At 40.3% G+C, this 27,517-nt stretch overlaps 1 protein-coding gene across 7 annotated transcripts in view; it reads right to left on the bottom strand.

The window, feature by feature from the left end:
* The window catches only part of Stox2 (storkhead box 2), a 215,355-nt gene that overhangs the window by 167,437 nt on the left and 20,401 nt on the right, over nucleotides 1-27,517 (bottom strand). For 3 of the 7 annotated variants that reach the window (XM_063234683.1, XM_063234682.1, XM_063234688.1), the window contains exon 1: nucleotides 1-27,517. This exon is cut by the window's left edge; it is cut by the window's right edge and continues 18,119 nt beyond it. The exons of the other annotated variants lie outside the window; for them this stretch is intronic. The gene's annotated coding sequence lies outside the window, so the exon portion shown is untranslated. 7 annotated transcript variants of the gene reach the window in all.

A 27,517-nucleotide genomic window follows, 5' to 3' on the forward strand; every position in this document is an offset into this window, starting at 1 on the left:
TACCTAATGAAAGATGATGGCTCAAATGCCTTTGATGTAAACTTGAAATGCTATGTCCAAAGAAATCTAATGAATGTTGGGTGCAGAATAACTCTTCTAGGGGATACTTTGCTCTTGCACTCCACTTCTCCCCGGCTCCTCCATTCTCACTAACCTCCTATACCTCACTTCCTCTGGGACCTCCCCGGCTCCAGCAGGACACAGATTCCGGCCTCCCCAGGTCAGAATAGCTGTGGCTCAGTAACTGAAACAGACATGAGCTCCTTGGAACTACAAGCCTTTTCTTCGTGCTGTTATCCTAAGCTGGAAGGCCACATCCTACTCCCTTTACCCAGCCCAGGAAGACATGCACTTCATTTCTATCCTCTGCTCACGTCTCCAGTAACCTGTTCCTCCTGAATTTCTAGAAAACTTGCAGAGTAGCCTGCAAAATGCCCAGCCTGGAGCAAAGGACTCTCACTCCAGTTTCCACCAAATGTGCCCTTTCTGATTTGTTTTATATATGAGGATCCAAGACTATTTTTGTTTGAAGAAAGGATTCTGGTACTAAAAATGCAAAAAAAAAAAAAAAAAAATAGAATTCAGAAAGTGTGGGTCCTAAGGGCTAACTTGGTAAACAACTGGTTGCAGAATTATTTCATGTTAGTCCTATCTCACAAACTAAATCAAGAGGCTGTTTGAGGGCAGAATGTATCTTATATTTTATGGTTATCCCATTAGTTTGTAGCATAGTGCTAGGCCCATGGTAAGTATCCTACAAAACACAGCTAAAGAAAAGAATTTTAATGTAAAATTATAATATATTAAACAGATATCCCCTACAAAATGAAACTATGGGGTATAATATCTCTCTATATTTTTAATATAGCCATATTTTGATGGAGTGGTTGCTATATGGTATGTGTATGTATGCATGTGTTTGCACGTACAGTTGGTTGTTCACATTCTCAAATTCTGTATACCTGCTATTCAATCAACTGCAGATCAACAATCTTCCAAAAAAGAAATTGTAGCTGTATCTAACATGCACATTTTTTCTTGCCATTATTTCCTAAATAATACAACATAATAGCTATTTACACAGCATATATATAGTATTATAAGAAATCTAGAGGTGAATAAAAGATTTCAGGAGGATGTGTCTACGTTACATGCAAATGCTATGCCATTTTATACAAAGGACTTAAATATCCACAAGAATTCCTGAAGTGAACCCCCCACAGTTAACAACAGATAATGTGTACACACATACACACATACAGTCACACAGATATGTATATATTTAAAAAGATATTGACCTGCACATTTACAATTAAAACGTAAGAAAGAATACACTTACTCCACAAGCATTAATGGAATTCATGTTGTATTCCCAGCTCTGGGAAGACATTATGTCCCTCACTCATTCAGGGGTTATGTCTGTCACTAATATTCAGGGTACCAAGCTACCTGCTGAGATTAACATGTGCCTCATCCTTGTAGAGCTGTTGGCCACGGGGAGGATAAACTATAACATAAGGAGCTGTAGTCAAGATGGTACCAGATCCTCCACCAATAAGCTGACCCAACATTACAGCTGGTGAAGATTCTAGTGCTGCACGTTCACGATAGAGGATGGAGGCCACATTCAGAAATAGGCAGTCACGTCTATGACAGGTTCCTTGCTCCCCCAGTGGCTTCCTCTGCCTCTAGCACAAATCCAGCCCCTTCAGAAAGCAGGAAGGGACAGGTACAGGCTGCTGGGCCCCACACTCCTGGCCACTGCCCAGTTCTGGGGTCTTTTACCTTCTTTGTCTCAAGGGTCACTTAATCCTAGAACCATATGGACGAAGAAATGGGAAGGCAAAAGAAAACAACCTGCCTTTTATTGAACACCTACCTACTCTATGCCAAGTACTAGGAAATACACAAATTGTTCTCATTAATCCTCAAACCTTTTTGGATTCTGTCACCCTCACTTCATATATAACGAAAATGAAGATTTTTCCGTCTGTAGAGGGAAAGTGGCAGTAAGTGACAAAGTTAAGACAAATCTAGGGCTGGGAACCAGGACAAAAAGTGCCCAGAGTTCCTCCTTTAGGAATTTTCAGCAACTCTGGAAGACCAATGCCTCCTCTTCGTGTAGACCTGGAACCCCAAGAAAAATGGAACACTGTACTCAACCGTTTCCCAGTTTATGAAAACCAAAGAGATCACCATTCTCTTCTGTCTCCCCCGACCCAGAACAAATTGAGCCAGAATTTAGACACTGTATTCCAATCCTTGCTGAGATTAACACATTTGGCCAGAAGGAAGCAGTTCTACAAATGCAATCCCCAAACTGCAAATGCTGTGAGAAGCTACAGCCTAGAAAGATAATTTTATTTCATACCGATGCAATGCTATTCTGAGAGAACCTAAAAACTAAACTGAATACTTAGTATCACTGAAGATGACTTCATTATTTCAGTTTAATTTTTTTTCTATCAGTCATCATGGTTTTCACTCTTCTGTACAAGTTTCTGACTTAAATAGTATTTCAAAGAAGGCAAATGTACATGTTAGACATATTTGGCCAGTACAATGAAGAATCGGTTTTAATTTCCTAATTAGTACAAGCTTTATCCTAGCATCTGAGAGAATTTTAGTCTTAAATGACTGCAACAGAGACACTTCCCCAGAAAAAGGAGAAAGGATTTACCTTCCCCTAACTTCCCCAGCAAAAAATCTAAAACGTTTAAATTGAGACACAAAATAGCAAGAAGGTCAAATATGACAGAGCTGGCAGGATGCAGGAAGCTGAAACAGGAAACTCTTATCTAGCCTCTAAGATAAGGTTTAGACAAGTGCCTTTCACCACCCCGGGGACTGTAGGAAGCAGCGCAGTGTGGCAGTTACACAGGCCTTCGGCGGCAGGCCTGGGTTCTATCTCAGCGCTGCTGCTAAGCTGGGATGTGATATGGGGCCAGGCCGCCCAACTCCCCACACTTCTGGCCTCGATCTCTGAAGTGGAGGTCACACCATAACAGCTCTGACCTGCTGACTTGGCAGGGTTGCTGTAAAGAGCAAATACATAGCAATTAAGAAACACACACTTTACACAACTGACGTCAGGACCGTTGCAAGAATACTGTAATAACACCACACATGGGGGTCAGGTGGGGTTGGAACTGATGAGAAGCCAGAGGATACAAAATTCTGTGCAGGCATTAACTGACCACAGAAATACCTTTCGAGCTGTACATGAGTTAGCGGGCTCTCCTTACTTCCTCTCCTGCTCCTTTTCAGCCCCCTTCCTGTCTTAAAAACCTGGTGCTCAACTCAGAGGCAATAAAATTGAATTCTTGTTGACAAAAGGTGTAGGGTCCCTGCACAAGCAAATGCAGGGACCCAACAATGCTCTGAGGATATTAATTCCAATTTTGCTTGTTTTTTGAAAATGGAAAAAAAGAAATTAGAAAATGTTATAAAACAACGAAAGAAATTAGAAATTGTTGCAGCTGAATATTTATGTCCTCTCAAAATTCCTGTTGAAACCTTAACACCCATGTGATAGTGTCTGGAGACGATTAGGTTTAGATGATGTCTTAATAATAAGAAGAAAACAGAGCCCTTTGTCTGCTTCCACATGAAGATACAATGACAAGGTGACTGTCTGCAAGCCAGGAAGGGGGACATCGGAGGAACCAAGCTGACTGGCACTTTGATCTTGGACTTACTGGTCTCCAGAACCCTGAGCCAAAAATCTCACCCAAACTATGGTATTTTTTTACTGCAGCCCAAGATGATTAATAAAGAGACAATGTAAAAACGTTAATGAGAGTGACTTTTAAAGTTTTAAAACAGCTGCTGTTAACACTGAAAGGGAAAGGACTTACACTGGACATGCCACAAGCTTTTATTTTCTGAATGCCACTAATGAGCACTTCCTCAAGGCATTACTGATGTCTTCTCCATTAACCCCCAGTGTTTCCTGCATTACTACTATTTTCCTGGTTTTCCTACGTTCTGCATTGTGCAGCCACAGAAACTGAGAAGGGGTTGTTTCTTGAGTGGTGCATGGAGTCACTCCAGTGTTAGGACCACAGTGGGAGTCACCTCTGCCTGGGAAGAGAGGAGGGCTGCCATCTTTGGAACATTATGTAAACTCAGGAGGTAGCAACTGTGCTCCCACCACTTACTAGGTGGAGAGTAGTGAGGTAAAGACACTGGAAAGGACGTCCATGGAAACTGAACATGTGTCTACCTGGCCTTCATGACCTTCCCACACCTGGCCCTCTGGCTCCTTCTCATCTTCAGTCACGTCCAACCCACTCCGTCTCCACAGCCACCACCTTGCGGTGGACCCCGCCACTGCCTCCTCCTGGGTCTCTCCTTCAGGCTCATCTGCATCACATCCATTCTCAGATCACACATCCACAGTAATCTTTATAAAACACATGCAAATAAAGGTGATTCCTCAAAGCCATGAAGAGAATATTCATTCATATTCTTTATAACTCAGAGCATAAAAGAGTTTATCAAGCTGATCCAACTTGCTTGGAGATAAGTGTTCATGAAAAAAAGGAAAAAGAATGTGGAATAGAAAGTGCTGGAATACAAGGCCTGTTTTAAGAGCCCTGCTGCTGTTTGCAGTTACCTATATCCTCGTGCACCTACACTCTGGGTCACAAGGCGTGCTGCCATGACTGCACTGAGTCATCCTTACACTGTTTTTCTTTCTTCAGATCATGATCAAGAGAATTTGAATCCTCCTGAGGCAGAGGCTTCACTGACGTGGTCCCTGATTCCTGCCCACCCTCACCTCTGCCTTACCCCTTCCCTGCACCGGCCCAATTGCCCCTTCCCCAGAATGCTGGACTCTGAATGTTTTCCAGACCTCCCAGGACAGCTTTTCTCCCTTCCACCTGTCCTCCCTCTGGCTCAGTCACGCAGGGCCTCCTCCCTAGAATTCCACATCACCCACACTATGAGGCTTATAACATTGTGCCCACTCTTGTCACCACACTTACCGCCACTGCTTAGTTAGGGTCCAGGGTTCCTCCCAGCTAGAAGCTTGACGATAGTGGACCAGGCTCTCATGCATTCCCTACTGGCCAGTTCTTATAATAATCAGTGCTCAGGAAATACGTCTTGCTGAAATGAATGAATGAATGAGTGAATAAATGTCTGTAGGCCTACGAGAGAGATGGTGGTAGTACACATACACGCTCAGAGCCCCTGACTTCAAGGACAAAGTTCCAGAAAGCCAAGCTTTCCCCCAGAAAAAGAAAACCAGAACATCAATCACTCCAGGCCAGCTCTTCTTCCCCCTCTTCACATCCAACCTGTTACCAAATTCTCCTTGTTATCTCTCAAAATGTTCTAATCTATCCACTTGCCTACTATGGATCTGGGTCAAGAAAAGAGCCTCCCAATTTCCTTCCTTCCTGCTCTTATAATCTGTCTTTACTTCTACTCAAGGCCTCCAACCATCATCCTCCTCTCCAATCCATCTCCTTGACGCTACACAACTCCATCTCTCCAGGTTCTGGTTGGTACTCTCCAAAGCAGACATGAACCCTTGCTTTATTTGGAGTCTACCTTGCTTTGGTATCACCAAGTATACTTGCTTCATGCCTGCCATGCTCCAAGACTGTCCTTCTGCCAAGGTAATGCCTGAAAGACCGGAACGTGGATGAGGAAAGGGAAGAAAGACAGATAATTCACAGACCACATTATCAGCCTTTCACTTACCCTCTACAATTGTCAAAGAAATGGAGAATTCTAAAACTGGCTAAGAGACAAGGCAGGGGATAGAGGCTTGAAATAGCTCCTTTAATGGACAAGATTTCAGTATTTTTGTTGTGGTGATTTATTAGGCACTTGTTAACTATATTTCCTTCTCTTCTGACACTTTTTCAATTCTGTTGTACTCTGGTTGTGACGTGACAGGGTAAGCTGGGACCAAGAATCTACAAGATCAAGAGCCACATTTTTCTGGTCTGATTTTTGATATTTATTCCTTGGTAAATGTCTACTAAGAAGGAAACATGAGACACAAAAAGAAATCCAATATTATATCTGAAATAAGAGCTTTGTAACTTTACAACACCAGGGTTTAGCCAATTTATAACTCAGGTCATGGCATAAGTCTATACTTAACTGTCTCTCAGCACAATGTACCAAGCAACACTGGATCAGGGATTAATAGTCTCCTAAGCCACAAACCATTTGTAGTGGTTTCAGAAAAGTCTCAGGGAAGGAGAGAAACTGAAATAAGCTACAGACACCATAAGTTGAACATTAGTGAAGCATACTCCTCACCTACTCCCCAAAGTACAGTAATATCCACAGAAAAAGCTAAATCAGAAGTCAGCAAACTACGGCTCATAGACCAAACCTAGCCCATGAGCTAAGAACCATTATACATTTTTAAATCCTTGGACAAAATCAAAACAGTATTTCATCACATGTGAAAATGATAAAAAGTCCAAATTTGGGTATCCATAAGTAGAGTTTTGTTGTAACAGAGTTATGCTTGTTCACTCCCATATTGTCCATGCGGCTTCCAAGCCACGATGGCAGAACTGGGCAGCTGTGACGAAGACTATCTGCCCGCAAAGCTGCAAATATTTACTATTTAAAATTTTACAAGGAAAAAAAGGCTTGTCAGTCCCTGACCTAAAATTTAGTTCCCATGAAGATACACACATTTCTGTATACAAGTGCTGAAAAAAGCACAAAAGTAGAGATACAAAGTACAGAAATAAAAAACACATGATCTCTTATAAAGGCTGATTGAAAGATACGGTAAATGTTTAAATTTTTTTAAATAGTATAGTAAAAGACATATTGCCAAGAATAATGTGTGTTCAGTGTGAGGGCAGAGTTTGAATACTTTGCGTGGGACGAATGAGAATATGTCTTTTACTATAAATTTTTTAAAATTAAACACCATTATTTTTATCTCAACTCATTGATCAAATATTTACAGCAATTTCTGTCAAATAAAAAGCATCACAGTAGGGCTTTATCCCCCATATTCACCAGGTCGAGGACCCTACAACTTGTGGCTCTTCCCCCAAGTCAAAAGAACCATGAAAGCTAAATGTATCTCATCAACTCAGAACTTTGAGACGGTCACCACATTGCAATTAACGACATTCAAGAGAGAGGACTTTCAGAACTGCTCCAGAAACGATAAGCAAGGTCAAAGCAATGGGCAGTATTTTGAAGGGAATTAATTGGAATTGTCTTTACTATAATAAATATTTTCAATTAAACACTCACTATATGTTTTGATCCACTCTGTAATTTATCGCTTTTCACCCTGAAAGGCACACTAGAAGTCAGGGAAGTCCCTTTGGGATATTGATTCTGAGAGTCTCATTCTATCTCTCAGAAAGAATTGTTCTGCTCTTATCCTTACATATTAGAATACCATTTGCAATTTTACTCAAAAAGAGGTTTTGTTTAGAAGTTTGAAACTATGACACTTTATCTGTGAGAGCTGACTACAACTTCAAGCACATTTCAAAGGCCATGTAAGAAAAGGAGCCATTTCATATTTAAAATCATGCAAAACAGAATTGAAAGCCTATCAGGTCTATTTGCTGATGGATAAATGTCATGCATAAATGTCATGCAACAGAATGTAGCAGCCAATGTGGTATAAGAACACATTATTTTTGTCCTAAAGCACTTTCCTCTACCTAAGCTTAACCCCATCCACACACAGCCCTGTGGTACCCTTTATTAAGTACATAAAATTACAAAGCAATTCGATTCACATTCCTGCATTATTGCCACATTGCCTGTGTGCCTGGTGTAACCAGATCAAAAAAAATTTAGAAACCCACTTGAAATAAACTACAAACAGGGTTGCAGAGTACCTATAATTTATTTTTATAACTAATGAGTCATTAACAGGTACTTCAGGAGGTAATTAAAGGGAAATTGATAGTTGACTGCAAAGCTCAGAATTTTCATGTTTGCTTTTTTAGTAAAGCAATAGTCTTCTATATTCCATTCAAAACATCTGAAAAATTAGTTCACTCATGTCACGGGGAACTAGTAAACTGATACAGGCTGGGCTCCATCTGAAAAAAGGCAGCTCTCCTGCATTGTTACAAACACAGAGTTTTGCTGAATGCCTGGGGCAGCCAATAACGTGACTGACTTCTTAAACACTCAGATCAATATGGGAGTATGAACTGCTAGGGAAATGGGGAATTACCTGTGTTATATTTTAATGAATATGTGTTGTAATGAGCATGAAAGGATCAAGTGGCTTCATTATCCGTCTAACTTTTCTTACAGGGATTATATGAGGAAATTAATTACATAAGCCACACACTGGTGAGAGCACAGCACTTGCAGAAAACTGTGCCAGTATTCACAATTCCAGAGTCAAAATTTTTCCCATATAAATGACTCTGTGAGGTTGCATGTCTGTATAGTAAGATAAAATTCCCCCTGCAGTACAAGTATTTATCTTATCCATCATTTTTCAGTATCTTGACCAATTCAAGTCAACTCTACTGTTGTTAATGTTCACCCAATAATGAATTCATATAACAGCCTTGTGCCCTACAATCATCTGGTATATACATATTTTGCAATGCCTTAATTAATTCTTGGCTTTCCTTGCCCCTATTTTCCAAACATTTTACATGTTCTAAATGTTTTACAACAGTGAGCAAGGCAACTTACAAATGAACCTCACTTCAAATAAGAAGCAGGTTGAGCAGAGGCTGGGGAAGAGGGTTCTGATTATTTGATGATACAGGCTGAGCATTCCAAATCCAATCTCTCAAAATCTAAAATACTCCAAAACTTGAAACTTTTGAGCACCAAAATTCTACACTTGATCTCAGAGGACAGGTCACAGTCCAAGTGCAGGCACTACAATGTGTATAAACTCATCTTCAGACTGTGTGTATAAAGTGCATAAGAAACACAAATCAATCTTAGGTACCATCCCTAAGATTGTGCTTATGCAAATATTTCAAACCCAAACACACTGATTCCAAGCATTGTGAATAAGGAAGACTCAATTTTTACTATGTGGAAAACTCTTGCACATTGAGGCACTGCGGAAGGCTCTTGTCAGTTTGAAACATGGTCAGATCAGTTCCATGGCCTTAAAATTTCCTTCGAGGCTGGGGATTTAGCTCAGCGGCATAAGCGCCTGCCTTGCAAGCAGGTAGTCATGAGTTCGATCCCTGGTACCGGTAAAAAGGAAGAAGACAAAAAAATAAATAAATAAAATTTCCTTCGAAACTTTATTTGTCATTAAGAATTCTCAAACCATTTCCAACTTTGGGGAAGATGGCATCTTTATGCAGTCAAAATATAACAAATAAGGCCCAGCCCCACGCCAGGCACACAAATACACCCATCCTCCAATGCTGTCTAGTTGCTGAAAGTTTGGTAGAGAGGTAGCAGATTTGCAGGGGTGAGGGTTGTGTCCCACTAATTCTGCTTTTCTTTGCTTGCCTCCTGGTGGGGAGACCAGACCTGAATCAGCCATCAAAATAAGTGACAAGAATAGAAAAGAAATTGGGCCCTTTGGATTCTAAATAGCTATTTAAAAAGATGACTGAACTAAAACATAGTATTCTCCAAATAGATTAAGAACCATTATTTTAAATCACCCATTCATTGACAAAAAATTCAGTTCTTCACCACACATTATCTAGTTACAACGATTAGTTAGGTATTAGAGTGGTCTAGTCCACATATGAAAGCTTTGATTCCAAGAGTTCCAGAGATTTTACAATAGAGAAAAGAAAACTTTGTATATTTCTTTTAGCATCTCTTTTTCTCTTAAAACCTTCCACCAAGCAACACAAACAGACACATGTAGATACATGAACATATTTTATGAAAAAGGAAAGTTTGCATACCACAGGCCTCCCTTGAATGACTTAAAGGTAATACTTTACAAAAAGGAAAACAAAACCCTTGGAATGTATACCACAACTAGCTATAGATACAATACTAATAAAATATGGGTATCTTTAAAGTTTATCATTTCTTGGTTCATGCTGAAGTTACACAGATTCTTTACTTGTGCAATTTGCATAATATATAGGTACCACGGCATCATATATAGCTTATAACACCAAAACAACTGATATATATTTCAAATTATTTCCACTAAATTATTGATATAAATAAAGAGTTCCCTAAAATCAGAAGGACATGAAACTCAAAGTCCAGTGACCATAGATCTAGCTCTGGTATTTATCGATTTACTTGGTGGTCTTGGAATACAGCATTGTGCACAGGGACAGGAACTTTCTCAACTACAAAATGAGGGATCCGACAGGAGAAATCTAAGATTTCTTGTGGAGCTGATGTTAGTTATTCCAAAAGAAACAGCAGATTCCCCGCAGCTTCTATTTCCTGGGTTTATAGTGCCCTCAAGTGGTTTCCAGAAAAAAATGAAGTTTCATGCTGTAGATTCACACATATATATGAATATTAGTCAGTGATACTCAGTTTTTAGATCAGTGTGATGATTAACTGTCTGTGTCAACACAGTTCAGATTCTTGGTCAGTTACTCATCTTGATGTCTCTGGGCATGTTTTAGATGAAATGTAAAAGTCAGCAGACTCTTAGTAGTTTGCCTCCATAATATGGCAAGGCCTTATTGCCTCAGTGAAAATCTTAACAGGGAAAGGGTGATCGCCAAGCAAGAGGGAACTGCGCTCCAAGACTGCCTTTAGAACCGACTCACAGGGAATACATGTTATCCTATTATTTAAAATGAAACATTTGTAAAACATGAGTGCAAGTGGGACAGGCCCACCAATGTTTGTTGCTACATTGTTCGCAATAGCCAAAACAGAGGAGCAACCCAAGTCTCTGTCAACAGATAAGTAGATAAACAAAATTTAGTAAAACCAGACAATAAAATATCATTTAGGTACAAAAATGAGCCTTTTTTCCCCTCAGGATACTGAGAATTGAACCCAGGAGTATTCTATCATTGAACTACATCTCCAAGTCCTTTATATTTTATTTTGAGACAGGGTTTCAGTTACTGAGGCTGACTTCAAGTTTACAATCCTCCTGCTCCATATTCCAGAGTAACATGGACTACAGTTGGGTACCATCACATCCAGCTAAAACTGAAAGGAATTTTGATGCATCTACACCAAATGGAATGGATTTATTTACATCCAAGTGGAATTCTGATGTATAGGATAGACTTCAAAAACATTATGCTTAGTGAAATAAGCCAGACTCAGACACTGCACTATTCTGCTTATATGAAGAACCGAGTCTAGGCAAATCTGTGCAGACAGGCAGAACACAGGATACCCAGGGCTGACCCTGTTGAGGGAACAGTTATTGCTGAATGAACACAACATTTTTATTGGGAATGGTGAGAAAAGCTTTAGTACAGACATGGCAATGGATGGCTGCACAACAATGTGAATGCATTTAATGCTACCGAGCTACACACTTGAGTGGTCAAAATGATAAATATTATGTGTATTTGGCACAATTTTTTAAAAAAGGAAATGGCCCAGAAGGCTTTGTTTCTTTCTTTCTCTGAGGAAACTCTCAGAGGTCTTCCCTTTCTGCACTATTTGACTCTGAGGTCTACCAGAACTAACAGGTGGTGACACGCTCTGATTAACCCCAAATCTTCAACACACAGCATAGTGCCTGGCATGCAGTAGGGACTCAAAAAAATGTTTTTCAGCAATGATCATGTAAAACAAAGGAAAGTTAGCTCATTCAAAATTTTACTGAACTTATTCTTTCTAACAAATCAGAAGAAAATATTTCAGAGCAATCCTCTTAACATCCCATGTGAAGTGTTTTAGTTTCACTGGGCCAACTAGGATATTTTTAAAAGAATTAAAATATTAAATTTAGGCAGACTGGCAGCAGCCACCACACAAGCCTCCCGGCTGCAACCATCCATCAATTCGAACCCAGGTCTATTATTCTGTTTCCCGTTGGCATGGGGCTGTAGGAACAAGAACTGACAGACCAGATGACAGATGAAGCCAACACCTGGGAGAACTTCCTGGGGGTCTGGAGGTTTCCTCCCTTCTTCTCCCTCTCCATTGATAAATTTTGCAAATTTGACTCTTTTTCTTCTCCAGCTCCCAGTTCCCTTTATTTTGCTAGTATAACTATAAGCCTTTATCAGTCTTTAGATAGCGAGTGAACTCTATGCTATTATTGTTGAATACAGATACTTCTTATTTAACAACCTGCTTGTTTAATGACCAAGGTGCACTACTCAGACTTACAACCTACATTCCAACTTATGACACAAGAATGGGAACAGCATTGTGGCCTCATGGTGGTTCCTTCTACAGGACAGTACTGCAATTTTTGCTGATTGCACTATACAATATAGTACTGTTGTTTTATAGTGTTCTACATTAAAGTTCTGCATATAAGTTATGCAAATAAGAGTAATCATCAAGTTGACATTTCCTTTGACTCTTTTTCTGAATATTGTTATGTACATATTATCTACAGGTTCTCATTTAGCAAACAATTTAGTTAACCACCCACCTAGTCACCAGAATAGTCATTAAAGGAGGGATATGTGTATCCTGATTTGTAGTATGTGGAGGTAAAATAGTTCCACTTAGTAGGTAGTTAATATAGGTCAACATTTGGTTTGCCTTAGTGTTTACAGTATGATGATACTTCTTAAGGGAGGTACATTATTGTTTCTTGGGATATGTCAATTTTCAGTTTGTCTTTGACCTATTATTGTTGATGATTTTATTACTCTAACCAAGGCAATATAGTTGTTACTAGTAATTGGTTTTCTCTTGATGCCAAAGCTGCACTGTCTTTGTGTCATCAGCAATATTACCACCCATCCCTGGAGAACTGGATACTGAGCCAAGTAAGCTGCAACCTTCTCTCCCAAATGAATGAAAGTGGTGAGTCCTGGGACAGAGGCAAAAGTCAACAGCCATGCCCAGAGAGCACAATGGAAAAGCAGACATTAACTAATGAAGTCTCTGTACTAGAAACAAATCATTCCACTGTAATTAATCTATAGCTTCAGCTCAAAAACCAAACAAAAACATAGAGACATGAGAAGACAGGACAACAAAATTCCTCCCCAAACTCCCAGCTCCTCCAAAGCCTATCTGTGTGGCCCTAAAAGGAAGGAAAGCAACACTGCCCCATTATTTGAAAATATAACAGAGTCGGCAGTGAAACAGATTAATAAGGCACTTGCAAGCTTGAGAAGATATAACTTGACAGATAATGGGCCTAATAAAATGATCATCAAGTCTATAGAAGATGTCAATAAAAAGCTAGCTGAACTAAACAAAATGATACAAAAATGAATGGTCAGCACAAAGAGAAGTTAGAGTCTATAAGAAGTGACCAAATAGAAATTCAGATTTAAAATTCCATTGTTGTATGGGCAGCAGAAGTGACCAATGTGACGAGAGTATCAAAACTAGAAGATAGGGCTTTTGTTAGTGATGGATTAATGAGAGATATCTTAAAAATGAGAGAATATGAAAAATATATTTAAGTGTTGCTAGATGATTTAACACCAATATAAGAATAATTAGAATTAGTGAAAAACCAGAAGATAGTACAGTGGCATAAAAAGCCTGTCTACTGCCATAATGACAGAAAATTTTCCAAATATGGGAAAAGATTTGATATATAATAGGTGAGGAATATAGAATCCCAAAATGCCACAAACAGAAAAGAACCTCCCCTAGATACATCATAGTCAGAATCCCAGAAGTTCAACAAAAGAACAGAATCTTAAAAGTAGTTGGAGAAGAGCAACAAATCCCTTGTAAAAGTAATGCATAAGAATTATAGCAGACTATAATTCTGCTATAGTCTGCTATATGTTAATAATTATTATCTTTTCATGCTTTCTTTGCATTTTCTAGTCAGTTTTGGCTTCTATTGGACTTTATTTTAAAGAAGGTTAGCGTGAAGCATCACAATCCTGGATTTGATGTTATACTACACAAAGCTACAGTGATAAAGACAGCACAGTACTGACACAAAAAACAGACAGGTGGATCAGCGGAACAGAACAGAGGATACAGAAACTACTCCCCATGTTCAGCTATTTGATCCTTGACAAAGAATAAAAACATATGCTTGGAAGCTGCCTAAATGTCCATCAACAGATGAATAAATAAAGAAAATGTGCTATTAACATCTAATGGAATCCATTCTGCCACAAAGAAGGATAAACTAGGGTCATTTGAAGAAAGATGGGTGTACCTTGAGACCATAACGTTAAGTGAAGTAAACCAGACAAATTTAACTACATCATGGTTCCTTTTATATGAGAAACTCAAAATATAAATGAAGAGCGAAAAAAGGGTTAGAAAGTGAGTAGGGAGTTAGATCTTCTATAGAAAGGGGATCAGGAGATAAAGGGAGGAAGGAGGGAAGACTTGAAAAAAAGAACTAAGATGCGTCACATACAAGTACCAACTTCTTGTAAGGAATATAATCATGCAATGAAAACACATACTAATAAAAATTTTAAATTTTTTTTCAAATTTTTAAATAATATATAAATTTTAGTATTATTTCTTCTTTTTAATTATCAGGCATCTGCCACAAGAGGTCAGAGACATCTGCACAGAATGAGAGTTGGTGGCTATGACCATCATCGGGTCTCCCTTTCCTGAAACACGGAAAAATATACTTTCTGGATTCCTCTCTGTTACATGTGACAGGGTCTTACCAGTGACAGAAGCAACGGAGAGCCCTGGAACAACTTTCTAGTTGTTTGTCTTCTTAAAAAGCAGACAAGAGCTATAAGGTTTAACCAGCCTTGTTCACAGACTTTGCATGTGGGATAAGGAAGGAAGTTAAGTCCCTGGGACATGGGGATTGCTTGTTACTTCAGCATAGATCAGCCTACTCTGACTGACACGGCTTAGGCTGATTTCCAGCGGTCCTCAGGCAAGTGTTGCTGCTGGGAGCTCCCTACCACCACCAGGCAGCCTCAGAGGATGAAAGCCAATGTCAAAGTTAAGAAGAGTCCAGACAACAAATATTAAAAAGCAGGGGAGATGAAGGAGATAAAAAGAACCGAGATACATACACCACGTGTACGCACTTCCCAAAATGAATATACACATCATGTACTCCAAAAAGAGACTAATAAAAAATAACTAAGTTGTAAAAACATTAAAAAGTAAAAAGTGACTGATTTTCAGAGGAATTGATTAGATACTTCTCCAGGGACTATACGTAAATATGTACATGAAAAGATGCTTACCATCATTAGTCATCAGAAATGCGAACCAAAATCACAGTGAGGTACCACTTCACATCCACTAAGCTGGCTCAAATGAAAAGAACAGACAATAAGGACTTGTGAGGATGAGTAGTAATCAGAATCCTTACACACTGGAGGCTTGAAGAGATCAAATGGCTCTTCAGGAGGCTCTGTTGTTAGTTCATCCATGGCAGGAGTTGGAACAACATTCTCATGTTCTTTCTAGCTGCTATCGTCCAAGTCTTACGGGTCAGGGATGAACAACTATCCTGCCCGCATTTTCACTAGGTCCAATTCCACCTCCCAGTTACTGCTGCTCTGTTGTGGCAACCTGGAACAACTGATACGGTGCACCAGTGTCTGTACCTGGGTTTCTTCAAGTTATACACAAATAAAGACGTAACGATAGATTTTAGAGATAAAGGAGCATTTGGTATTTTCCAGGGAAGAAAAAGATCCATGCCACAAGCTTACCTGGGGAAATGAGTTTTAAAAGTAATTCAACAGTTTAAAAGGAATTCAACCAGTTTTCTCATCACCAAATGGAGTTTGACAGTGTTTGATTATTCTAGGCCTGAGAGCTCTGCTGGGTAATCATGAAGAGAATTCTGATATGCCTCACGACAAACACAGATCAGATTACAAAGCAAACCAGGAGGAGACTCTGGCCCCTGAGTCTGACGTGGACTTCTTGGAGGCAGGTATTTGATATAGAAAAAAGAACTATAGCTATATAAGCACAAAGTTATTAACAGTGAAAGCTTACTGAACCATTTCCTTTAAGCAAACCATCACCCTGGAAAAATCTAAACTTGGTAACGAATTAGCAAAATAGTCTTAATCACAGACTTGTCATGTAAGAAAGGCAGCACGTTGGCTGGGCATGGTGATACAAGCCTGCAATCCAGCTACTCAAGAGGGTGAGGCAGCCTGGGTCAGCTCAGTGAGACCCTGCCTCAAAATTAAAAAAAAAAAAAAGAAAGGGGGACTTGGAATGTATCTCAGTGGTAGATCACTTGCCTAGCACGCGTAAGGCTTTGGCTTTAATCTCCAGTAGTGTTTTATAAAAAATTCTGTAGCACAACGTTTTTTAGAAACTGAAACCATAGTATTTGACCCATAGAGGTGAAATTAAAAGAAAGTATCACTCTCTAAAATGTATATGATTATTTTGTATGAAGTTTACCTCATTTTCACTTTAATTGAGGAGAGTCAGAGAAAAAGTACAAGGGTAAGCAACAGTAAGAGGCTACTAAGGAGTTGCAAAATCTAGTTCTGCACAGTTTGTAAAAATGGATAATTTCTAAACTGGACGTGGTGGTGCATGCCTGCAATCCCAGCACCTGGGAAGCTGAAGTACAAGGATCCTTGAAAGTTCCAGATCAGCCTGTGCTACAAAGTGAGCTCAAGGCCAGCCTGAACTGACAGCCAGAGGCTATCTCAAAAAAGAAGACAAAAAAAAAAGGATAATTTCTGATTTTCCTCAGATAGTTTCAAGAGGGTCTTCTTTTAAAAATGACAAGAATATGACTAAGAGCCAGAAACTACTTAGAGTAACTGCTTTCAGAAACAAACAAAAAGTAATGTGACCCAGCATTCCATTGCTAGAGAAATCTTCCAGGAGAAGAAAGTGACTAAAACTTGAAAAACAAGAGGACCTAGACCAAAGAGTCCTAGTAAAACCACAGAAAAAGATTTAGAAATAGGAATCAGGTGTTTGGGGCCATAACAAGAGAAAGCAGGAAAAAATAGGACTAACAAAAGTTTATAATTTTATAGCACAGAACTAATAAATTAGTGATAAGTATCCACTATTTCACAGAATTACAATATCAAACCAATATATTTTTCCAATGCTGGGAGTTTAACCCAGGGCCCCTGTGCATGCCAGCCAGGTGTTCTACCACTGAGCTACACCCCAGCCAAGCAAAATACGTTGAGATTTCCCTTTGCCCATAACTTAAGACTGAATGATATATGTAAAATATTTACGTATTTGTAAATGTTCCATCAGGATTTTCCAAATCTACTTTTCATGGTCTTCATAATAATTGCCTTTTCATGATCTGTCTAACTACCTGTTTTCTGACAGGAGTTGCAAGGCAGAATTAGGAACAGAAATGGCTAAAGGCAACAAAACAAAACGCCAAGCTTCAACCCTACCAAATTTTGACTTTCAAGTGTATAACTTTTGTGGACGCGCTGTTTTTGTTTTGTTTTTGTTTTTTACAGGGCAACCTTTCTATCCTGCATCCTGCCTTTTAAATTTTCTACTCCCCTGCAGACTTCACTGGCAAACAACTCCCACCTAAATCCCTCATTCCTCCACTGCCCCACCCAAGCCAGGAAAAAAGAAAAGAAAAGAAAGCCAGCCAACACTCTCCCACCAAGCTGCTCAGACCAGAAGTTCAGCCTAAGTCCTGGGCCTCTCCATGGAGATCTCTTCCAAGGTATGCTCGAAAGGATCAAAACTCAAGAGGTAAAACTTTTAAACTAAAAACTATTTGACTACACACGGCTAACAAAAAAATTATTTTCTAAAAAATGCAGACCTGCTTGCTACAACATCCTTTTAAAAAGCATCACAGAGCATTCCTATTCAGTCATTCTCCATGGTTGTGACTTTCCCAAAAGAATTGATGGTGGGTCAAGTGAAACAGAAACCATAGCGAATTTCCTATTCTTGGAGGCGGGCCCCCAAGTATTGCTTTTCAGTTGAAAGTAAAGTACATGACTAATTTCTCTTCAGTAAACCATTGGTCTGTGATGAAAGACATGTTTTCTACTCCAACTCCTTTCAAACACAGACATAGCCTCATGACCTCAGCTGCCCTTGTCTGACCTCCACATGTAGATTGACTAGTGGCCAGCCCAGCCTAGCCCAGCCCAGCCCTGTGCACAGTGAGAGAGCAGACCTACCAGGAAAGCCAGCCTACGGTCAGAGCGCAAGGTTCATCACAACACATCCCCAGTGCTGTCTCTAGAGCTCCACTGGGCCCCTCCGTCTCTCCACAGGAAGAAGAACACAATTACAGCTACACTGCATGGCCCTGGCAATTCAGAAAACAATGTAACACCAACAGTGGTAATCTCTCCAATAACCTAAAAAATACTACAGACAATTGAGCTTTAAAACCCCATCTGCTTCCATTTGGCCATTGAAAGTTATGAAAACTCATTATTCAAAATGGTGTTATTCCTCTTATATGCAACTCAAATGGAGTCACAGAGCAATAGAGGAAACCACTCAGGTCTCAAATGCCTGCTCCAGGAATTGTCTCCCGAACCCGTCCACAATGGTCTGCTATGACTTTAAAACAAGTTATACCTAGCACCTGCTGCCACTCACCAATGAGGGCTCGCCAGTTCCCACGAGACATTACCAAAGCCAAAACAACTGACACAGTTTTCTCTTTTTCTAATAAAACCCCAGTCAGTCCCTTTGTTCTTACACACAGAAGCAATTCAAATTTCTATACATCATTCCCAAATAAACAACTTTTCATTTTGGTTTTTTTGGTGCTGGGGATTGAATTCAGGGCTTCACATGTGCTGGGCAAATGCTCTACTATTGAAGCTACATCCCCAGCCTCATAATGGCATTTAATTATAAAGTCACTAAAACTTTTAATTACAGTTAGAACACTAAGTTATATTTGACCTAATTTTTTATCACATGCAAAGAAAACAGGTTGGCAGGAAAGCAAATAAGAAAGTGCCAAGTGACCGTAGATACCTTATCAGGGGTAAAAGTAAGATTAGTTCTCAGAAACTAAACATAGTCCTTTCTCTCTGAAGCAATGGGCCAAAGCAAAAAACAAACAAACAAAAAAAAAAGCAAAACAAAAAAACCCACTGATGGCCCAGATAAAGCCACAATCAACATTAACTCCCACCACAACACAGTAAATGGTATAAAAAATTTGCCAGTTTTACAGGAATCACTTATACCTGAATGAACAGGTCAACAAGTGCAAGAATGCTCACCTGCAGGATTAAACAAGAAAACGTCTGTGAAACACTCAGCCTTGTGCTTAACACATAGCAAATGCTCAACCATGGCCCACTCTTCTTTATATTTCTGTGGAAGCAGAAATTCTTTGATCAAAAAAAAAAAAGGGAACGACTATTTTTTTCCTACACAGGAAAAAAAAAATCTGCTTATAAGGTTCATTGCAGTTAGAATCAGCTAGATGAAGAGGGATGCAAGTTACAGAAACCTCAAGTCAAACTGGCTTCAAATGTCAGAGGCTCTTGAGCTGGGGATGTAACTCCATGATGCAGGGCTTGTCTTGCATGCACAAGGCCTCAGATTCAACCTCCAGCATAGAAAAAAGAAAAATGCACATATGCAGTAATTTATTGGTTCATACAACTGAACTCCCTGAGGTAGGGCTGGAATCATCGGGACCGTGGCCCAGTGGCTCATATGACCGGAGACCGATTTCTCTATGAAATTTAAAATGTGGCTACTGTAATATCCACGTTCTGTTACTATACCAAAATATCCAAAACTAGGTAACATAAAGGAAAGAGAATTATTCATCACCTAGTTTTAGAGGTGCAAAGTCCAAACAGTGTGACATGGTCCCTGCCAAGAGTCCCCTGGGTACATCACTTCATGGTGGACGGCGTTACGGTAGGAGCTCATGGGGGCAGGGTCACACTTCAAGAATAAACGTCAAGGGACGATGTCTAACAGCACATCTCCCTGAGTGTCCCAACAGTCTCCCAGAGTTCCACTTCTTTTTTTTTCTTCTATTTAACATATAATTGTATGTATTTGTGGGTTACAATGTGATATTTCAATACATACATGTTATGCGTAATGACCCATCAGGGTAATCAACCTTTCCATTTCCTTATCATTTCTTTATGTTAAAAAAAACTTGGAGCTCCTCTTTCTGAGTTCTTCTCAAATATACAGCAGGCTGTTATAAACCATAGCCAAGCCCCTGTGCCCTAGAATACTAGAGTTTACTCCCCCTAACTGTATCTTGGCATTCATCATTCAAATCCCTCTACACCCTCTGCCTCCCTTCCTAGCTGCTAGTAATCACTACTCTGTTCTCCTTCGAGGTCTACATGGTAACCATCCACCTGTGAGAGAAAACACGCAGGATGCATCTTTCTTTCTGTGCCTGGCTTATCTCATTTCACAAAATGTACTCCAGTTTCAGCTGTTCTACTGCAAAGGACAGGAATTCATTCTTTTGGTAGGTTCCACCTCTTAACGGTCCTCTACCTCTTAATACTGCCACGACAGCAACCAAGCTTCTAACACTGACCTCTGGGGAACACACTTAACCCTATACCCAAGCTATAGCATTACTTACACTAGTGACTTACAGTCTAATACAAAACGCACAAGAGCTGGGTGCAGTGGTGTGCACCTGTAACCCCAGCACTCCTGAAGGTTGAGGCAGGAGGATAGCAAGTTTGAGCCAGCCTGGGCAACTCAGTGATATATTGAGAGCCTGTCCCAAAACCTAAAAATTTTAAAAAGGGCTGGGGATGTGGCTCAGTAAAAAGGCCCTCGGTTCAATTCCCAGACACACACGTGCACACACACAAACTTACAAAGGACACTTGTATCCAAGAGCAGGGAGAGTGGGAACATTTCACCTTGCTTACAGAAGAGTTCATCTTACATTATCATACCGGTGGGTTCTGAACTCAGAAAGGTCTGCAAAGGTGACTAAGGCAATAAAATGTGCCTACAGTAAATCCTTCTCCAAAAGAGGGAAAGTGGGCCTTTTCAGGGTTGTCTGCTGCCTCTGCTTACACTATAACTCAAAATCCCACTTCAGTCCTCAAGACTATTGATTCTAGAAATTAGTTTTCAATTCTTCAAAAATAATAACTTGTATGACCGAAGTTAAGTTTCAAAGCATACCAGACAAGTAAACGTCTCGCCAGAATATCTACTCATGTCATCGTTCAGTTTTGATAGTAATTTATAAGAGGCATGAAAAATATTTGGACATGAAATATAATTTCTCTAACCAAAAAAGATAATGTTTTAAATGGGAGAGGCAGGGAATGCCACTTCTTTGGGAAGGAAAAGAATAAAATTCTATTTTTTAATTAATTTTATTAGTACGTTTTAGATATGCATAATGATCACATTCATCACAGGGAATTGGTACCTGCCCAGGTATATCTTGCTGCTTCTTTTTATCCCATTCTCTTCACTTATCTTCAGCCTCTCTCCCCCTCCTTATTCACAAAAGCTTTTTGTTTTACTTTTTTTTCTTCTTTTTCTCTCCCTTTCCTTCCTTTTCCCCTCATTATTCCCCTTGCTCATTCTTCCTATTTCATAATATCTATTATACATCTTGGTTCCTGCTTACATTTTTGGTTTCTCACACCAGAGAAACCATGTGATATCTGAGCATATGTGTCTGATTTATTTCACTTTAGTGTATGATCTCAAGATGCATCCACTTACCTAGAAATGGCTCAAGTTTACCCTTCTTTATGACAGAGAAGTACTCCACTGTATGAAAACACACACACACACACACACACACACACACACACACACACACCCCTTCTGTATCTATTCACCAGTTGGTGGACATTTGGGCTGTTTCCAAGGTTTAGTTGTTATAAACTGTGCTGCTATAAACCAGGCTATGATATATCCCTGTGGTATGATGCTTTTAATTCTGTTGGGAAGATACCAAAGAGGGGAATAGCTGAGTCAAATGAAACCTCTAGTTGTAGTATTTTGAGGAATCATCACATTTATTTCCACAGTGGTTGCACCAGTCTACACTCCCAATTCTCTTGTTTCTTAATGCAAGCTGGCAAGATAACTGTGGGGGAAATTAGTCAACTTTATAAATGCTCCTATAAAACAGCTGAAAAAGCAAATTGCTATTCTAATCCTCTCCTTGGCACAAAAGCCAAACTGGTTTCTTTCTTATGCTTGTTACAACTTAAATCTACTTGATGAAACTCAGATGTCTGCAGAAGCAGGTTTGGTTTCTTTTATAACATGCCCACAACTCTCTGTCTCATTTTAAAGTGTAATCTTGGTTAAATACAGGGGAAAAAATTCCATCAAGTTCAAAGTAAAGTACAATACTTTTCTTTGAAGTTAGCAAGGTCCAAAACAAAGAGATGGATCATTCCAAAGCAAACAGAATTATTTCAGTTTCATTTTTCCAGTTACACCAAATACTTGCCCATTTGACACAATGTTTTCAGCACACAGAATCAAAATGAATAATGACAGCATATATCTAAAATCTGAGATCTGTCACCACTTGGATTACGCCCTAAATGCATGGATTTTCCCTATCGTATTCATTCACTTTAGTCTGAAGACACTGTCATCATTAAATCTGTCCCTCAAGTTTCTATCACTTTTTTTTACAAAAGGGGAAGGGGAGAGTCAACATAACAACTTTCCAGATGCCACTGAATGAAGAAGCAAGTGGAAACACACAAAGAATTTAACAGAAAACAGACACGCAAGACCGGATATGATTGAAGTTTCTAACTACATACCCCACAACATAGCCATTGGGTCTGCAGAGAGCTTGAGTCGTCTTTCTGTCAAGAACTCTATCCTGTGGCACTCACCCTACTTATAACTTGGAAAACAAAATAAGCCAACAGAGGGTGTTTCTTCAAATGTAATCAGTCACCATGACCAGCTGACAGCTCCTTGGAAGTATCTTTCACCATCCTCTAACTGTGTGTTACAAAACACAGACAACAGAAATATTTGGCAAATCAAGAACAATAAACACACAAAACTTTCAGATACTCGCTTTAAAAACCATTATTAAAAACAAGCTACCTTTTATTTTAATCCAAACTTGAACAAATGAACTGCGAAATGTTTGAATAATCATCAAAGACATTTAAACAAAAAACTGGGTAGTTGATGTTAAACAATTATTGATAATATTTTTAAGCAGGATAATACCATTGATGTTGTGCTTTTATAAAGTCATATGTTAGAAATGTATTTACCAATTACTTCTAAGGAAATGTTATAAATGAGATTTGCCATAAAATAATCCAAACTGAGAAGTGGGTAATGGCATTGATGAGAAGAAACACAAAAGGGCCACGTGCTGATCAGCATGGAAACTGGATAGACAGGAATTTATTATGTCATTCCCTTTATTTCCACATTATTGGCATTTTTCACAACAATAAAGTGATTTTCTTTTTTATTTAAGTGTTAGAGGAATACAGAGGTTGCTGCCAGACTTTCTGAGTTCAAATTCTGAGTTAAGCAAGGTGACCATGGGCAATTTATTTACCCATTCTGTGCCTCAGTTTCCTTATCTGGTGCTAAGAATGGCACAGACCTCCACGCTTCATGGAGGTTAATTGAGTGATGCCTTGGGTAACACTAGCATAACTTACATACTTATAAATTTGCTATTACTATCATCACTATGCCCTGATACTATCACAACACCTTGTGGTATTACCTGGAGAGCAGTAAGATCAATGCTGAGAACAGAAAGGAACGTAAGACACAGCTTTTCCTTGAGGGTCTTTGAGTCCAAGTGTGGATTCAGAACACATGGGAAAAAGGAGAAACAAGACAATAACACGAGCCTAAGCACGGCCTACATACTGTGAGGGCCACACCTCCCCCCAGGAGTACCCCTCAGGCTCCCCAAACTCCGCAGGATGGATTTTGTTGAGGCAGAAGGGAAGTGACAGAGATGAAGAGACCTGCTCAGGACTGCAGGCTAGCAAGTGACAACTCTTGGGCTGTCTGACTATAAGCCCCTGCTTTCCCAGCAGCTGGTCGAAAAGAACTTAGTGTAGATACTAAAAACCACAGAAATAGACAGCAGAAAGGGCACCACTGACCCTGCTGGGGAGGTCAGGGGAGCTGGTTTCACTGAGCTGATTTTCAAAGGTTAGTGATATGGCCAAGCAGTCACCTGAGCCACAAGTCTGGGGTGGCCACCACCATGTGTTCTCAGACAAATGAGCAGGCCATTCTGATAGGAACAGGGTTCCCTGCCCAGGATGGGGAGAGATAAGCAATAGCAGGAAGCCCTGAGGGTCAGAACTAGCAAGAGAGTTAGGACAGGAAGAAGGGCCCAAATGGAAAGGCCAACGGAACGAAAGCTAATCAATCCTGACAATTAATAAGGTCAGTTTCCTCAGATCAGCTAGACAGGAATTATCCAAGGTGCAAAGACAGAAATGCAGATTCCTGGCTCCACCCATGGCCTACTGAATCAGAGGCCCCAGGAATCTGGGCTTTAGTATGCTCCCAGGTGAGTCCTCTACTCAAAACTCAGAACTTCTAGACTAGACAAACAGAAAGGAACACGTAAACTAGATTACTCCAAAACTTCAGTGACTCTCAGCTGACAGTCAAATAACCCCCTTCTCCCTGTCATCTAGCCTGCTGACTGCCATATTTATTCCCTGAAAACCTTCCTTTAACACAACAGCCTCTTTGTCATACTCACCTCTGCTATGGGCTCAATCAGCTTATTGCTGCCTGTGGCATCCACTCCAAACCTCTCCACCTGCTTTCCTCCCCAGTCAAGCCAGGCCCCCACTACCTCCTAATCCCCACCCAACCTTATACTCCACTAGACTGAGGCTGCCCCTCTCTCTCAAACCACATCCAAAGAATGACCACAGAAGCTCAGGGCCCTAGAGGGAGCCTGGAGAGCACAGGAGACAAGGAGGAAGGGGGGAAAGCTGTCCAACCCATACCCACACTAACAAGACACATCAGTTCTCCCCAACAGCTGCCTGTAGGCCTGGGATGAGACCCCTCTCTTTTCCTCTGAAGGCTGCCTAGTACCCACAGGAAGCATCACTGGTATGGGGTAGCCCAAGACAGAATGATCTGACCTCTGTTGTCCCCAACAGGACCACAGCACAAGGGATGCACCAGTTCTTGACCAGACAGGCCTACCTGCTCCCTGCTCTGACGCTTATTCAAGACATGTCTGTCCTCCTCCTTTCTTCCTCATCCACATCCTTCCACCCCACAAGATCCTCAAAGTAAAATAAATTGGAACATTCCAGCCAACTTGGACTGTCTACCACTGATACCCCGACATCATGCAGTAGCCCTCAGTTCCACCTCTGTCTCTGTTTAGCTGGTGTCTCTGTGTCTCTGATGTAGCCTTGTTGGCCCCTAAGAGCCAAGGATTATCCATTATGTTTCTCCCCAGCCCCAGGCCCAAGACCATGGGAAGAGAGGAGACGCAATGAATATGTGGGCCAGGAACAATGCCGGCTTGTATCACACAGGACAATCCAAAGAAAGAACCAACGTCAAGCGGTATTCTCTAACTCTTTCACACACTCATGAAGCTCTTTTAGAAACTTGTTTTGGCATTTAGCCACCTGACACATTCTATTATGCCCTCCTCACGAGCTGGGACCACATGCACAAAATCATTGTATCCCCATGATGCCTAAATCTGTGATTCACATAATAGGCATTAAAATGCTCAACTTACTTGAAATACTCTTACTATCATAAAATGCAATTTTTCTCTTTACTTCTCCCTGAAGTTAAACTCACAAGGCAAATAAGTATAATCTATGCTTACCAGTTTGTCAAAAAATAACTTTTTCTGCAATCACACAGTGTCCATGGTTGTTTATCTGAGAAGCTCTTGAAGTTTATTGAAATGGCTGGCTACTGCATTTTACCCTCTTTAGTGTAGTTGTCATGTCAGGTGTCACTGAAATCTACCTAACAAACTTACCCAAGGCCCAAGAAAATAAAATAAGCTTTAATGAAAGTAGAATGGAGGTGAGAAAATAATTTATGTTAAAATATGGCACACATTAGAAGGTGGCAAAAATAATTTATTAGCTTTATGACCTAGGGGGGTATATAACTTTTCCTCTGAGAGTATCACCATTTAAATTCTCCTATTCTGGCCAGTCTGGTTTTATTACCAGATTGTTTTAATCTCAAAATTATTTTCAACTAGATGACAGTTTATGAAATGAAACTCAACAAAACCGTTACATAAAACTGCTAAATTACTTTAACATTTGATGCCTTCCCAAGTTTGCAATAATAGAAAAAGGTATCTTGTAAAAACCACTTCTCACAGAAAGTTTGGTAGCCGATTTTACAAGATACATGGCCATACATGCCTGAATATCTGGGAAAAAGATCAAGACCAAGGCTGTGTTTGAGGGGGAAGGTTGCACTTCTGTTACACCAATTTTAATAGATGGCATCTACTACCCTGCACAATAAATTGTGCTAAAGAACCAAATCCTCACATTAGAGCACTTATAGTCTAGAGGCACAGATGGAAAGAGCCCAGGAAAACCCCTGGGAGGTTATGGAAGTCACCAGAATTGAAAAGTCTGATCATCAGGTAAAGAGTTCAAACCCACTAAGGCTGTCTGCCAGATGATACCTTTGGGCACTGCTGCCTCGATTCGAGATCTCTGAACACAAGCTTTATTGTGGACTGAATGTCTGAAGACTCAACAGAACCACTAGAGAGGAAACAACACAGCAGAATCACATCCCCTCATCTTCCAGGTCTGGGAGGATCAAAAGACATGACAAGTTGGGAGGAAAGAAAACCTTTTACTGCACAATCTGCCTCAAACAATCTAGCTCCAGACAGCCATGGCCTCCTGACGGCAGAATTTAGAAGGTCACTACTGGATCATCATAGCCAAGTGCGTGTGTTCAAAGAAAAGAAAATCAGCTGTAGAGTTTCGCAGGGCACCTGGAGGTTGCCAGGAGAGGTGACACGGACAGGTGAGAGCCAGGTTCGCCTATGAGAACTATTTCCTCCAGGCAAAGCTCTGGCTCTGGAGTCAGGTAGGTTCTGGCTGAGTCTCAGGTCCACCACTCAGGACTTAGGCTACCTAGCAAGAGATACTTCACCTCTGTGAAGTTCAGCCTCTTATAAAACAGGTGGAGACAACAAGAAGCTCACCAAGTTCCTGCAAGGATTAAATATATGACAAATAGTCATGCATGGATTAAAGACAAGGATGTGCTGTAAGAACGTGCTATTGGCCAGTTCTGGCACTCTGCAAACATCACAGAGTGCACGTACAGCAACCTAGACGGTACGGCCCACCACTCACTCAAGTGAAGTTGTTGACTGAACTGTTATTATGAAGCCGGCTCCTCCCCGTACATCATGGGCCTCGTCAGAATCTTATAGCACGTTCAGCAAAGAGTAGCTTTTAAAGCTCATTCCTAAGCAAAAACAGATCCTGCCATCTCTGAGAGGGCACAGGAATCCCTTCCAGGACCATGGCTTCAGGGAGGTTTGGTTCTC

This window comes from Cavia porcellus, unplaced genomic scaffold (assembly GCF_034190915.1).
Source record: "Cavia porcellus strain 051 isolate PalLab524CR breed Dunkin Hartley unplaced genomic scaffold, mCavPor4.1 scaffold_24, whole genome shotgun sequence".
Classification (NCBI taxonomy): Eukaryota; Metazoa; Chordata; class Mammalia; order Rodentia; family Caviidae; genus Cavia; species Cavia porcellus.